General features: G+C 46.9%; 1 protein-coding gene across 8 annotated transcripts in view; it reads left to right on the top strand.

The window, feature by feature from the left end:
- The first annotated feature begins 493 nt into the window (after window positions 1–493).
- The window catches only part of CALCOCO2 (calcium binding and coiled-coil domain 2), a 746,974-nt gene continuing 731,537 nt past the window's right edge, over window positions 494–15,930 (top strand). For 3 of the 8 annotated variants that reach the window (XM_069634584.1, XM_069634590.1, XM_069634589.1), the window contains exon 1: window positions 509–649. The gene's annotated coding sequence lies outside the window, so the exon portion shown is untranslated. Of the gene's footprint in view, window positions 650–922; window positions 943–15,930 lie in introns of those variants that run through there. The other 5 variants (XM_069634586.1, XM_069634587.1, XM_069634588.1 and 2 more) reach the window with 5 other exon arrangements.

Below are 15,930 nucleotides of genomic sequence, written 5' to 3'. Positions count from 1 at the left end.
CTCCTGCACACTCATTCATTTCAATGGTTTCTGACCCGCCAAAAACAAAATCAGTGTTTTCACCCACCTTTGCGACACAAATGGTTGAGAGCTATGTGTCCAGCCACTGAGCCCCTACAACAGTAAGGAATGTGGAACCCTGGTCCAGAGTAAACACGCCAAGTTTCCATTACAATACATATCATTTATGGCTGATTGACAATTTACGGTTATCTAAAACGATATTCATGTGCCCTCATGGCTAAGTGTCAGACTTCTCGTCCGTGGGGCTTGGGTTAGAATCCAAGACGTGCACTGAAAGATAGTATGAGATTTTTTTTAAAAAAAATAGTTGAAAACACACCGTTCCTGAGAAATGGCCCCTCTACATCTTTAAACTTGTCTGATGCTACTCGTGTCAGCGCTCCAGGGAGGGACGTACTAAGCAGACCGTGTTTATTTCTTAGGCGTTTCCTAGACGGCCGAGCACCAGGGAGCTAGGTATGTACAACACCGGAACGAACGACGCGTTGCTGCTGAGGAAGCCTGCGACTCGCATCTCCCGGCAGTCCCCGTGCGCGTTGTTGCCACGTTTCCTGTGACTCACAGTAGTGGGCGGGTCTTGCTTGCTCGTCGCTGTCACTCGCTGAGGTTACTTGCGGAGCAGGAGGTGAGTGGGACGGGTCTGTGCTTTGATTTCCCACCCGCTCCCTTTGAAGCGTATACCCTTGTCCTCTAACTTAGTCCTGATACCCCTAGATAACGGTGCTGGCCGGACCACCGACCCTACCCTCGTTTTTGTTTCTGCGCAATGCCTGCAGTTTCACTTTCGTTTACTGTTAAACGACCAGTCGGAGATTAAAGGTAGTGAGAAGCGGGTGACAATTAAGAGTAGACACTGGAGCAGTGACGGTTGCGTAGGCAGCGCTCAAGTGCCCGAGAGGAAGGGTTGGGTGTTAATATGTGAGTTGGTGCACTTCTGGGCGAAAATTGACAGGTGACGTGTGGGGGTCAGGTAAGCGGGATTTAGTGTTAAGCTACAGTGGATCAGGCTAGGTAAGTGCCAGGGGGAGGTGAGCGATTGTATGAAAGCAGCGGGACTCTGCGTCAGGTTAGATGGGAGCTAGATTATAATTATACATATATTATAATTGGTTATTTGTAACGCGCATAATACCCAGAGGTTTCTAAACGCAGACCCGGGGATCGAACCTGTGTTGCTGCGCGTCGTCTTGCTTCCAAGGCGAGCACGTTGCCTCTGAGCTATCCTCACGATAAACGCCATGCTCGATGGAAAATGGTGTACAATTAGTCCACACTTTGAGGCTACACGCCGATGGCTGGCCCCGCTGCTATTCTAAGAAAAGTGACTCAGTGTCCCTTAGGCCATCCAAGCTATTGAAGACTGTGTCCCATTAAGTGTGAACCTGTTGATACGAGCCCTTCAGCAGAGTCTCATGCTGGGCTGCAGTTACTTTTTATTTCGTTTCTGTTTTGAAGCTCACATTAGCGACGGCTAATGCAAAAACCTTATAATTGACTTATCCGTATTGACCTGCCTTTGAAAACAAAACCCAAATAAAAAGATGATGCTGTTGAAAGCACTCTATTTTATAGAAGAGAAATTGTGTGTATTTGATACACTTATAGCAAAAGCTTTGTATAACATTTCATATAGGACAATAAAATACATTCACAATGCAAGCTACAAAAGATAAAACATTTCATTGTCAACAGTTTAAAAACAATCCACACTTTACGCAAAGAATTTATGTTAAACAGTTAAAAATCTCTGTAATATGGAGATAAAATCGAACCGTAAAATATATTAGGTTAATGTCATTTCCTTGTATAAATTGCAACCATAGACATGGAATTTCAAGCACGGTAGCACCATTGTCCTATGATTTTAAAATATTTCATATGGAGGCAGTTCAAACTTTCACAGACTAAAATCAGATGGTATAAAGTCTCCTCCAGCAAGTTTCCACATAGTCTACAGTATTTGTGATTATAGACTATCTTATTCATTCAGCTTGAAGGTGATAGTGCTATGGATACATTAAATTTGAGCAGGAGGTATACCCGAAATGTATTCGGATATGCAAGTATATATTGTGGAATAGATTTGCGGTCCCTTCTATAATGACAATATTCAGTTGCTGAAGTCAAAGTTTCTAGGTGAAGGATGTTTAGCAGGAAAGCAGATGCATTTAATTTTCGTTTGCGCCATAGTTTGATGTTACCTGAAACACAATTACTGCTTCCTTCATATAGCCAATGATTATGATCACATTTCAGGAGACCAATTATTCCCAATGGTGTGGTGGAATCTAAACTTAAGAAGGCCTTCATATATGGGGAAATGATCATGTCAGTAACCACAGTAGTCACCTGCTGGAAGCGCATTATACATTGGGATAGATGGATGTTCCAAATGCCTTTTATATTGAACTCTAAATATAGGTATTCAATACTTATACATTGCGGTAACCGAAACAGACGCCTCAGTAGTTTGGCTTCAAATCTAATAAGAGTTGTTTTGAATTTGTGACCCCATATGGCTATTACATAGGACAATATGGCTGTTATTTTCGATTTATGAAAGTAAAGAACAGCCGATGCACTGAAGCCGTTATTACGCCCAATAAAAGCACTTAGTGAATTGACCGAGACCTCACCCTTCAATTTTGTCTCAGCCCAATGGGAGTTCCAATTAAGCTTGTCATCGACTAAGACGCCTAAGTACTTATAAGAGGAGACTTGCTCCAAATGGACGTCGGCAATAGACCAATGTAGACGCTTAGGTCTTAGTTTCTTTGTGAAGACCATGATTTTGCTTTTGGATATATGGATAGTTAAGCCATTGTCAGATGCATATTTGGCGAGTGCGTTTACCATAATTTGCAGGCCAGATGGAGTGTAGTCAAGGAGTAAGAGGTCATCGGCATATGCAAGCCATCCCAGGGCTACATTTTTAATTTTGATGGGATTAGCAGTATGCAAATTAAAAGATGCAAGCATATCAGCCAAATATAAATTAAAAAGTGTCACCGCTACCATTCAGCCCTGTTTAACACTACGATTGGTGGGCATAAATTTAGATAATTTTCCTAATGCGTTTAAACGGACACAAACTGAGGTATCTGCGTGAAGCAGCATCAACATGCGAAGCAGTCCACTTGGAATTCCCCAATCGACTAGTTTGCGCCATAGATGATTCCTACATACCGTATTGAAAGTGGCGGAAAAGTCGATAAAAGCACAGTAAACATCCAAATTCCGCCACGCCGAAGAATGTTCAATTGCTGAGCTTAATATAAGCAGGTTGTGTATGGTACTAGATTTGGATCTGAAACCAATCTGATTGGGAGGAAGAATCTTGTGTTTATCAATCCAAGCGTTAAGTTCGTGAAATAACACCTTGGAGAATACCTTGGATGTCGAATCTAGCATTGCCAGCATTCTAAAGTTTGCAGGGACATTCCATGCTCCCTTTTTGTGGACGGTGAGTATATTGCTAGCTTTCCAGGATTTAGGTAGGTTACCATGGATGCCTATATGGCCAAACAATATATGCAAAGCATCGCCCCTTAGTGATGGATTGCTTTTTAATATCATATTAGATATCCCACTCTATTTTATTTGCATCATGACTGTTTGTTTCGTGCGGAAACCCATTTGTTCTGTTCAACTGCAGATTTAATCCCACCATGGCTAACAGCAAGCACCATGTCAATGAAAGTTTAAAGCGGGGTAATTCCAGGGGCAATAATGAGTAGCCAGCAATTCGGCTGCGCATTGAGTGAGCTCACTGGCGCAGCAACATATCCTGCCAAGAACAACAGATGTTTTGTTTACTGAAGCAGTGATCATAGCAGGGCATCCCCCACTATGCCCCCCTCCTCCAGCGTCCAAGACAGATGCAATGTTACATTATTCATAATAATCACACATACAATTTGTATAGAATTTGGAAACACAAGATCACATTTCTTGGAGACACAATTTGGGGGTGGTCCCAGACACGAAGTGAAGCAATTGCCTTAGACTTCTAAGGTGGCCTTTTAGGGTTTTACCCAGCTTGCAATAGTTTTATTGTCCCCGGTGACACTTGTCACTTTCAGTTTTGCAGAGTAGCGGATGTCCGCCTCTGGTTATCAACTGCCAGGCAGTCATTTCCCAGCAGTAATTTCCCGGGACCACTCAATCTCGTTGACGAGGAGTCTTGACTGTCCATAAGGGACTCAGCGCCCGTCGTCCGAATTTGGCTCGAGTGCGGTCACCGGGAACTGCCCATAGCCGAAACGACAGCGTCAAACTTCTCCCCGGCTTGGACCGCCCTGTAACGCCACCTGTGACAGAAAAAGAAAAGTTAGTAAACATTACACACCTTTATGAACAAAATATGCTTGTTCTCTTACACCCTTCGAAATCTTGCTGAAAAGAAATCTATATCATCAACTTCTTGAATTTCATGTAAATGGCAGAATCCCTTCAACCTACTCGATGAATACCAGCACTTTGCGCATCCTATCTTACCTAAAGGGAGAGGGAGGGTGGGACTTCAGGCAGGGGGCTGCAACAAAGTGACAGAGCTCAGCATGCCCCGCCTTATGACTGCTCCCCGGAGCCGAAGCTGGATGTGACTGTGCCCGGGGAAGCCCCCTGCGCCTCCTCCGGAGGAGAGGAGGTGCTAGATATCCCCGGGGTGGCCAGAGAGGCGGCCCGCTATGCAGGCTGTCCCTCTAGCGCACCTTCCGGGGGCTGGCCAGCCCCTCAGTGGTGTAAGCTGGAAGACTAGGGGTGCTGGTATGCAGTGGTAGAAGTGAAAAAAAGGAACTAGTCATACTCTAGCAGAATCCAAAAATAAGCAAGGTAAGTGGATGGCGGGAGGGTCTGGGCAAGGTAAGCCAGGGCCAGGTGGGGCTTGATCTTTGGTTTGCAATCTAGAATGGCTGTTATTGGTTTGCGGCCAGACAAGACCTTGCCAGGAATAATAAGCAACAAATCGCACTAGATTTGTCTTTGACAAATAGCAGAACAATATTTTCATAAATAAAAATCTTTGTTGCAGCTGTCCTTGATAATTAAACAAGCTACTCTTTGACACTCATGTCTTAAGAACATGTTTTTGTGTAATCTGTGGATCATCATTTACACTTGACATTACATTTTACCTTCATAGGGCTCTAAACCGTGCCAGTAGGTAAAAATGTCATCTTCCTACATGAATAATACAGGAAGTTAATCCAGCTATGACAGATGATGCTCTAATATTCATTTTTAAATCATTACTGAATCATTTTCTCTTAAATACTTTTATGTATATCTAATGGAAATTGAGTAAAACAAATTCAATACTTCATGCAAGCCCATACCCCTACCTAAAACTGTAGTTGCGAGTAACCATCTGGCTGCAGTCACTTCAGTTGAATACATTGGCAAATACAACTGCTTGGGCTTTTGTGTAGGCATGGGATAGGCATATGCCAGGCACTTCTATTATGGTACTTCATAGTCATAAGACGGCAACAGCTGGACATTGGTGTGATTCTCTGCTTGTGGTGTCCCCCAGGGATCTAACCTTTCCCCCTGGTTCTTCAATATCTACATGGCCCCCTCTACTTTTACCTCTAACTTTCAGTGTTATGCGGATGCCACGCAGCTCTCTTTCAAGCTACCCTCCGCCGCCTCCTCCTCCTCGCTCATACCCGACTGTCTATCTGCAATTCAGTCCTGGTGTGCTGCTAACGATCTCTGCCTGAATGCCAGTAAGACAGAGATCGTCCTCGTTGGGACCCCTGCTCCCGCTTTCCCACTTTCACACTAGCTGGTCTCGCTTGGCCCTGCACCCTCACCTATCAGTGAGGCAAAAAATCTTGGGGTCATCTTCGACTCCACTCTCTCCTTCTCTTCTCGCATCTCACACATCTCCAAAAAGTCCCACTACCAACTGCACCTCCTCAGAGGTATTCTACCTTTTCTCACTTTCCCTCAGAGGCTTACCACCTCGAGAGTCCTGGTTCTCTCTAGGCTGGACTATTGCAACAGCCTCTTTCTCAATCTTCCTACTTCTACTCTCCGTCCTCTACAACTCATCCAGAACAGAACTGCGAGACTTATCTTTGGCCTCAAGCCCAAGAACCACATCTCTCCGGCGCTGAAATCCCTCCACTGGCTCCCTGTGGCTGCAAGGATCAAGTTCAAGGCCATCTGCTTAATCCACAAGGCTTTCTGCGACCGCCTAATCCGCAATGCTTTCTGGGGCAGTGGCCCGCACTATCTACATCGCTTTTTTCCTAAATACTCGTCTTCTGCTCGTCCTCCTCCAACTCTCTGCGGGTGAGACGCTTTCACAAACAGAGATTTGGGGGTAGATCTTTATCCTCTGCAGGTGCCTCCCTCTGGAACAGCCTCTCTCTGTCTTGAGCCAGAGCACCTTAAGTTCTGGAAACTCCTAAAGACCTTCCTCTTCTCTTCCTCCTTCTCTCTCACCTGCTAACCTCTGTTCTTTTTACTCTTCACCCTCCTTCCTCCTCCTCCTCCCTAACTCTGTTCAGTTTTTGCTTGCCTCCGGGCCACTGCACTATGTTCAGCATTACTGCACTTTCAGCTTACGCTCCATGAGTGAGGCAACCTCTCTGCACTTAACCCAGGGCCTTGTTCTACTGGACGCGTTTGTTCCCCCCCTAAACCCCTCTTCCTCACACCTCCGTCTGTACGCATGCATCACCTAAATGTACTAGGACTAGTAATGTTCGTCTGTCCTGCCCCCTCCCCCTTTTTTTTATTTCTTCTGTCCTCCCTCCCTAGCTTGGTCGAAACTGTAACACTTCATGCACTTGCACTAGGAGAAATGCCGTCAGGCCTAGTATGCTAGTTTTTCTGTTTAGATTCATTCGGAAACTTCAAGGCCTAAGAATGAATACTGTATTCCCTTGTTCCCCTGCTGCCTTGAAGCGCTTTGAAGCACTCCACCTGTGTATAAGCGCTGTATAAATAAACAATAACAATCATTTAGGCATATGACATTAGTGGCTGGCAAATGCCTATCTATTATACACACAATCCAAAAATGTCGACTTTGTCAATGCTTGTTTAAACAGGGCCTCAGCGCAAGGAACACATATAAATGAAGTGTTTGGAGGAACCCTTGGTTAAGACATTTGTATTACACCTGTGGCACATTTACAGCTGCAATTGAGCCATTAACCCTCATACAGACTACTTAGAAATATCACTGGCTGGCCAAAGTTTGATCTGACTCCTTGATAGAGCTACTTGAAAGAAATCTTGGTAACTTGGGTTTTGGACATGGAGGGGTAGATGGTGGGGAGGCATGGCCATAGGGTTTAGCACATACCTAAACACCCTCCAGCTGTGTGTACCTCCTCACATACCAATACTCCTGTGCGATGCACACCTTCAAATATATAGATAAGGACAGGTTTAAATAATAATAGTTTAAAGCAGTTTTTCTAGGGGGTACAGGTGCAGGGGAGAAAGGACAGACCTGGCACATGGGCTGTAAAATAACGTGGAATAAGAGTTCACAATATTAGGAACTTGCGTCCCCTGCACACTATCTGAAGCCAAAAATAGGCAAAAGGTGTTATTCAATATACATCAGAGTAAAGATACTATGTTTAGATTAAGATAAACATTCCGTATGTCCTAAGGTAATTCACATTAGTGAGGTTATTCAATAATTGTTCAACAAAACAGAAATACTTAAATGTTTTGATACTTTGGTCGCTTACAAATAAAGGTTATGTTTAAAAATTAGGATCTGGAAGGAAGAAAGGTACAGACCTAATGATGTCAGAACACTAGGTCTACCAGAATCCACACATATTGAAAAGATGGAACCATTCATTTAGCACCCACTGTCACTGTCAACCATACTGGAGAATCCAAAGGTCTCGCCGCATTTCCTGATTCATCGAGCACACTTGCTGCCAGTCCCTAGACTGCCACAGCCTATCATGGCACGCATTTTCAACTACAATAACAGTGACAGATTGTTGAAAGCCACCAGGGCAAAGGGAATTAAGATACCAGAATGCTGTGTTGTCACCAGAGGTAATGTCACCTAAGTATGCCTACATGGCTAATGTCACATAAGTATGTGTGCATGGCACCAGTTGGCCTGGGGAGTTAGAAGTTGTGCCTGGTAGTTCTTGGTGTCAAGCAAACCAGGGTGTTCAAGGCTACAAACAGGCTAGGCCCTCCTACCTTGCAGCGATTTCAGTCCTTGCCATTCTCCTGCTTCTCTGGTTGGGAAACTTCCCAAGATACCGAACAGTGTGGCAGACATCTTTATTGTCACCTCTTGCCTGACTTTTATGGCTCTAAAATCTGTAACCATCTTCCTGCCCACCCTTGTGTTAAGACGGATTTCTGAACTCTGTCCTGGCGGCGCAGAAGTTCAGAAGGCCAACCTAATTACTTGGAACAGGGTAACCTCTGGACAAGCCAGACCAATCAGGGTAGCGATCGCGGCGGTCAAGACTAGGTCTCAAGAGGGGTGAGGGTGACTGAAAGCCCGCAATGAGCACACAAAGCAAGGACACTTACAAATTACTCCAAACAGGTGTTATATTAAAAATATATACACATTTATTTCAAGGCCTTTAAAACAATGACCGTAGCGAGAAATCACAATACAACTCTAGTAAACCAACACATACCATACCAATACAATATATATACAAATACAAACAAGTCTCAAGCGTTAGATGCACGAAATGTGTAGTCCACCTAAAAGGGAAGGAAAACGGGCAGTGCGAAATAATGCTTAGACCCAGTCCTCCTTCAGAGGCACCTAACTAAAAGGAAGTCCGAGCCCTACGAAGAGTGGAGCCTTGTGCTCAAAAGTACCTGCACACGCTGGTGCCAACGGGCAAAAGGGGAGTCTCTTCGAGGGAAATCAGGCAGTTCAGTTTAGTGCACAAATGAAGAAGAACAGTGTTCCGCGACTCAAGCTCAGCCTCCACTGTGGGCAGAAGCAGAGCGCGAGTACGGAAAGGCGTGCTGTTTTGACACAGCAGGGAAAAGCTATGGGCTCCTGCAGGAGGGGGACCAGTTCCTAGCTATGCTACTCACCGGTCCCCGATGCAAGCAGACCCAGGCTTCTCCGCGTCAGTTTCAGTCGCTGGCAAGTTCAGAAGAGCAGGGGACGTCTCGTCGTCGTGTTGAGTCTGCAGCAGCAGAGTTGAGTAAAAGACGTCCCAAACTAAGGAACCCGCACAGTTTGTTACCACAGCAGGGCAACGGAGCGGCTGTGTGTATCTGAGCCAAATGTTCACTACTCACTTCAGACCTGGGAACGGCAAGTGTACGAAGCGTGTGAGAGTGACAAGGACTCGAAATACTACACAACCTGGCGGCGGTTACAGAGCAAGACTCCTGTGTAGGCTGGTCAGTCTGCTGGATGGCCCAGAGACGCTTCCGAAGGCTTACTAGCAGGAGATGGTGAAGATGCCGAGAATAGCTGTCCCCGCTATTCCAAGGGTCGAAGTACCAGTACAGGCCTTCTGGTTCGATCAAAGGTGAAAAGGGTTTCACAAGGCGACAGCAGTGCAGAGGAGCAGTCCTTCAGCGGGTCACCAGCGATTGCTCGGTTCAGCCTCTTGGTTGCAGGATACTTGGCTCCTGTATTCCTTCGTTCGTGAGAACTCAGGAGATCGACATGGTAGTGGTGTTTCCTGCCCCCTCTTATCCACGGTTCCCTTCGCGCCAAAACGGAGGGGACCCAATGGGAGATCCGCTCATCAACACTCACACCATACGTGGACCTATCACGGACCACGGTGGTCCCAGGCATTCACACCACCCTAGACTCTCTGGCACCCAGGATGTGTAATGGGACCAGACATCCCAGCCCACATCCTGGAGGCACACACCAGGCATGTAGAAGCCCCGAAAGCATCAGTGTTTCGCGGGAAAGTACATGCCCAAATAAGGAAGGCCCCAGGTCGGCTCGACCTGGGGAAGGTGAAGGGAGCAAGACGGTCAGCGGACAGGACAAAGGAGCCTCGTGGTCTGGCCATTTTGGGAGCCAGACCACCATTTTGGGCTAAGCGCGAGAAACGCGCTTAAAATGCCAAAAGGAGCTCAAAACACAAGAAACGATTGCTGCCACCATTCCCGTCCGTGAATCACTTGCACCGATCAGTTACAATCCAAAAAGAGTATCTAGGGCCTGTAGAAGGCTAGAGACCCAAGAGAGCAGTAACTTAGCTTACAGTGCCCTCTTGTGTCATGTTGCACGAAAGCCGCAATATGATAAAAGAAACTACGGAAAACTGCGTTTCCCGGTACTGACAGTCTTAAGGGCATGTCAGTTTCCCCGTAAGAAAGGAGCGAAAGCGCAGAGGAGTGCGGCAGAAGGCTGCACTTCTCTGGCAAAGTCGAGAACAAGGTGAAAAACAACAGCTTTAGGGGTTGCCCCATGGAAGGAAAATTACCTACAATTACGAAATCTTTCCTAACACTCGCCCCTCCCAGACTATGGACATGGGGAACTAATCCACCCCTGGATGAGTCTCTTATTCAGGTCGGTTAAACATTCTGGACAACCCATCAGCATTGCTATGTTGGACACCTGGCCTATGCTCAATAGTGAAGTCGAAGCCTTGTAGACTTATGGACCACCTAAGCAACTTTGGATTCTCCCCCTTCATGTTCATTAGCCACTTTAAGGGCTTATGGTCAGTTTGCACAGTGAAGTGGGTCCCATAGAGGTAGGGCCTCAGCTTCCTTAGGGCCCACACAACAGAGAAACATTCTTTCTCTACCGTGGACCATCTGAGCTCTCTGTCCTTAAGCTGGCGACTAATAAAACCAATAGGGTGTTCCTTACCCTTCTCATCTACTTGTGATAGTACAGCTCCTATCCCAGTGTCAGAGGCGTCCGTCTGCACAATAAAAGGTCTTTGATAATCAAGGGCCCTGAGGACAGGGGCCTGGCACAAGGAGTCTTTTAAGCCATTGAAGGCCTTCTCACACTCGTCGGTCCAAGTTACCTTCTTGGGTTTCTTCGGAGTGGTGAGGGCAGTCAGAGGGGCAGCTATGGTGCCATAGTCTGCCACGAAGTTTCGGTAATACCCCGTGAGTCCTAAGAAGGCTCTCACTTGGGTCTGTGTAGTGGGGGTAGGCCAGTCTTGTACTGCTTGTACTTTACTGGGAAGAGGCTGTATCCTCCCTCCACCTACTTCATGTCCAAGGTAAACCACTGAGCCTTGTCCAATCTGGCATTTACTAGCCTTTATGGTCAAGTGTGCTTTCTGAAGAGCCTGGAGCACAATCCCGAGGTGTTTCACATGGTCTTCCCAGGTGGCACTGAAAACTGCTATATCGTCCAGATATGCAAGACAGAATTCGTCCAACCCATTCAAAACATGATTCACAAGCCTCTGGAAAGTGGCAGGTGCATTCTTCAACCCGAACGGCATTACCCGGAATTGGTAAAGGCCGTCTGGAGTAGAAAATGCTGTCTTCACCTTGGCATGTTCTGCTAAAGCTATTTGCCAATAGCTAGCAGTGAGGTCAAACGTGCTGAGGTACTTGGAGGCACCCAAAGTATCCACCAGCTCATCTGTTCGAGGCAAGGGGTGTTCATCTGTCTTGGTGACAGCATTCAGAGCCCTGCAATACACGCAGAACCTCAATTCAGAAGTGCCTGCCTTTGGAACCAAAACCACAGGGCTGGACCAAGGACTACTAGAGGGTTCGATCACCCCAAGGTCTAACATCTTGTTGACCTCAGTCTTAATATAAGACCGTACTTTGTCTGACATCCTGTATCCCCTACTTTTGGTAGGTACACTGTCTCCTGTGTCTGTTATGTTTGCACCAAGGTGTCAAACCAGGCGACTGTGAAAACAGGGGGGAAAACTGCCTAAGCAAACTTTTCACCTCAGCCTGCTGATCAGAAGTCAGGTGAGGGGCCACTCGGACACCCTCAAAGGAGCTATCTGAAGGACCGCTTTGGAACAGGTCGGGGAGCGGTTCAGATTCCTCTTCCTCAACATCTGAAGCCAGTAGCAGTGCTGCGATTTCGACTCTTGGGACGAAAGCCTTCAGCCTATTCACGTGAAACACTTTTGGAGCCTGTCCAGGCCTTCCAAGGTCCACTAAATAGTTACAAACCGACCACAGAAGTGATGGGTGGAAGGTTTTGAATGAATCTAAACCACTGGCAATTGCTCTGGGCAACCTTCCACACCACCTTTTTTGCAATGGCACAGACGGGCTAAAGAACGGTGGTGTGGAAGGTTGGCCCAGAGCAATTGCCAGTGGTTTAGATTCATTCGAAACCTTCCTCCCATCACTTTTGTGGTCAGTTTGTTTCTCCTTGTGAGAGAGGGTATGCCCAGACGTGGGTCCCTTGCTCGCTGCGCCACGGAACCAGGCTGCACCTCACTGAGGAGGTCCAACAAGGCCGAAACATGTCTGGGGTTGCTTGGTTTTCTGTGCAGAGGGGACCTGGCCTAGCAGTTCGGGCTGGGCTGCTACCTTCGGTGGCAGCAACTGCTGACTGATTTGCACATGGCTGGTCCCCTTTTGCAATGGCGCAGACGGGCTAAAAAACGGTGGTGTGGAAGGTTGGCCCAGAGCAATTGCCAGTGGTTTAGATTCATTCGAAACCTTCCTCCCATCACTTTTGTGGCCACTAAATAGTTAACTTCACCCAGGGGCTCCACCACTGTGTAAGGGCCTGACCATTTGTCCTGTAAAGCTCGAGGCCTTATGGGATTCATGATCAGGACTTGCTGACCAGGTGTAAAGTTGATGAGGGAAGCTTTCTGGTCGTACCAATGTTTCACCAGCGCTTGTCCTGCCTTCAATTTATCACTAGCCAAGCCCATCAGAAGTACCATCTGTTTTCTGAGCCCCAGCACATAATCAACTACGTTGGTAGTAACAGGGGGAGTGGGCATCTCCCATCCCTCTTTGACTATGGCTAAGGGTCCCCGTACAGGATGACCGAACAGAAGTTCGAAGGGGCTGAAGCCAACACCCTCCTGTGGCACCTCTCGGTAAGCAAACAGTAAGCATGGTAAAAGAAGATCCCATTTTCTTCTCTGAGGTTCTTCCAGAGCCCCAATCATGCTCTTTAACGTTCTGTTGAAACGTTCCACCAGACCATTGGTCTGGGTGTGGTATGCAGAAGAGAACTTGTAGGTGACCCCACATTCTTTCCACATAGCCTGCATATACTTCGACATAAAGTTGCTGCCACGATCCGACACAACTTCTTTAGGGAAGCCAACCCTAGTAAATATGCCAAGTAACGCTTTTGCAACTGACTTGGCAGTTACAGTTTTCAATGGGATGGCCTCAGGATATCTGGTTGCATGGTCGACCAGCGCCAGGATAAACCTATTGCCTGAGGATGTTTGCGGGTCAAGGGGACCAACGATGTCGATCCCTACCCTTTCGAATGGTACCCCCACAACTGGGAGTGGTACCAATGGAGCTTGGATTGTCGAGCCAACCTTACCAGATAACTGGCAGGAGGCACAACTCCTGCAGTGACTTTCTACTTGCACCCCCATCTTGGGCCAGTAGAAGTGCATGGATAACCTTTGCTTGGTCCTCTTAATACCAAGGTGACCAGCAAGGGGCACTTCATGCGCCAACTGCAGGAGGAAGGGTCTTACAGCAAGGGGAACCACAAACCTCCTATGGTCTCCTTCTGTAGACTCTGTGGGCTCACTATACAGGAGTCCACCTTCCCAATAAATCCTATGCGTCCCAGGAGGTTCACCCTCAAGCTGGGAGCAGGCCTGTCTCCTTAGGCCTTCCAGAGATGGGCACTCACGTTGGCCTTTACTGAATTCGTCCCTATCAGGACCACCTTCTACTAACAAGTCTTTTAGTTCAGGATGGTCTTTGGGGTCAAATACTTCAGGCATCGCCACCTCCTCGTCAGGCCCGGGCGATTGACCAACTTCCTCCACCGCAGTGGTAGGCGAGCTGGGGGGAATTTTCTCTTTCCCTCGTCTTGACTTGTTTACTCCTTTCGCCTTGGGTTTCCCCTTCAGCTGGAGCGGCGTATTGGTCTTGGCCAATGCTGCCCGTGCTTGAGACCGTGTGTAGGGTCTTTCGGCAATGTCTCCTACGAGCCCTAAAGCTCTGAGATAATTACCTAACAAGACCTTTCCTGGGACGTTTCTCTGAATGCTCACTGGAATCCTGACTGCTCTACCATTTAAAGTAAGATTTACAGGTATTACTGGGAACATACGGAGTGGGCCGTCAGCCAACTTAGTGGGCATCAGAGTAGCTGGAGTATCTACTCCATTGATCAGCACACTGTCTTTAAAGTAGTGCTTGGTATTATCTGGAATCCTAGCATAAGCCTCTGCGACTTTAGGCTCCCAGGAACCCAGGGAAACTAAAACTACCTCAGCTTCTATCCCGCTGGGAAATGAGTCTGAGGAGAAGGATGCTCCTGTAATCTCTTCTTCCTCGTAGGAGGAGAAGGCCAGATTAGCGGAGTGGACCCCCAAAGGTCTAACCTTACACCGGGGATCCCCCTTCACGTGGTCAGTTGCTCCACAAGCAAAACAAGATCCATTGGGTCTGTTTACATAGGGAGGCTTATTGTAACCAGAGTTCTGTTTCGGAGGCTGACCTCCACTACCCTGCGAGTTCTCTTGTGTCTTATCCTTATTTTTCTTTTTGTGGCCCTTTTGAGAAGATTATTTATCAGATTCTCCACCCTCCTTATCTTTGGACTTTTTCCCTTCCTCCTGCTTACCAGGATGAGTTTTGTCCTTATGGGACACTCGATGTGATACCCATAAGTCTGCTGCAATGGCTAGCTTCTTAGGATCTATCTCCTTCGAATTGGCCAAATGCTGCTTAAGCTCCGGGGAAGAAGATGCAAAAATGTGTTCCAGCATGACAAGATTTATCATGCCTTCGAAGGTAGAAACCTTATAACCTTCGACCCAGCCCGTTAAGTTTTTCAAGGATTCGGTGACATAAGATACGCAAGTACCACCTTCCTTTTTCTTATACTCTCTGAATCGTTTCAAATATTGGGCCGGAGTCTTCCCAAACTTTAAAATGAGAGTTTGCTTTAACATTGCGAAATCAGCTCGCTCAGCCTTCACCATTTCCATAATGGCACTACAGCCAGAATGGAGCAGTCTGCTGAGTAACCAGGCAATCTTATCAGCATTGTCAACTTGTTGAACTTCGCATGCATACTCAAACACATTCAGCCAGTCCATAATGTCATTCCTTTCCTCATACACACTGAGCAGATCTTTCGGAAACCGTGGATGAGAGGAGGCCCCAGACCCATGTCCAGGACCCTTGGACCCATTTGCAACCTGAAGCTTGGCCAGTTCCAACTGGTGATCCCTGTCTTTCTGTTTTTCTGCCTGTTCGATTTTTAGTTTGGCTATGCTGAATTCAAGCTCCTTCTGCCTAAACCGCAGTTCTTGCTTCTTGAATTCAAGCATAGCCTCCCCGTCAGCACTGGCAGAGGAAACATTAGACATCTCATCCTCCCTGTCCTCGTGGTCGCGGTGGATCAGTGCAGCGGCAGAACCGTCGGTTCTACCAGTGAGAGCAGCCCCACCTCCTTCCGCACTGTCCTCAGAAGTTATAGCGTCAAGCTGCGCTTCTTGCCACGCCACAATTCTTTGGATCATATCCAATTTCGTGCCTTGAGAGGAAACGCCTCTCTCCGCACACATCTTTTTCAATGTTTCTGATTTGGAAGCATTTAAAGTTAACACCAAACAGGTGTTATATTAAAAATATATACACATTTATTTCAAGGCCTTTAAAACAATGACCGTAGCGAGAAATCACACTACAACTTTTAAACCAACACATACCATACCAATACAATATATATACAAATACAAACAAGTCTCAAGCGTTAGATGCACGAAATGTGTAGTCCACCTAAAAGGGAAGGAA

Source organism: Ambystoma mexicanum, chromosome 13, assembly GCF_040938575.1.
Source record: "Ambystoma mexicanum isolate Mex_15411 chromosome 13, UKY_AmexF1_1, whole genome shotgun sequence".
Taxonomy (NCBI): domain Eukaryota; kingdom Metazoa; phylum Chordata; class Amphibia; order Caudata; family Ambystomatidae; genus Ambystoma; species Ambystoma mexicanum.
This window is presented reverse-complemented; position numbering and strand designations above follow the sequence as displayed.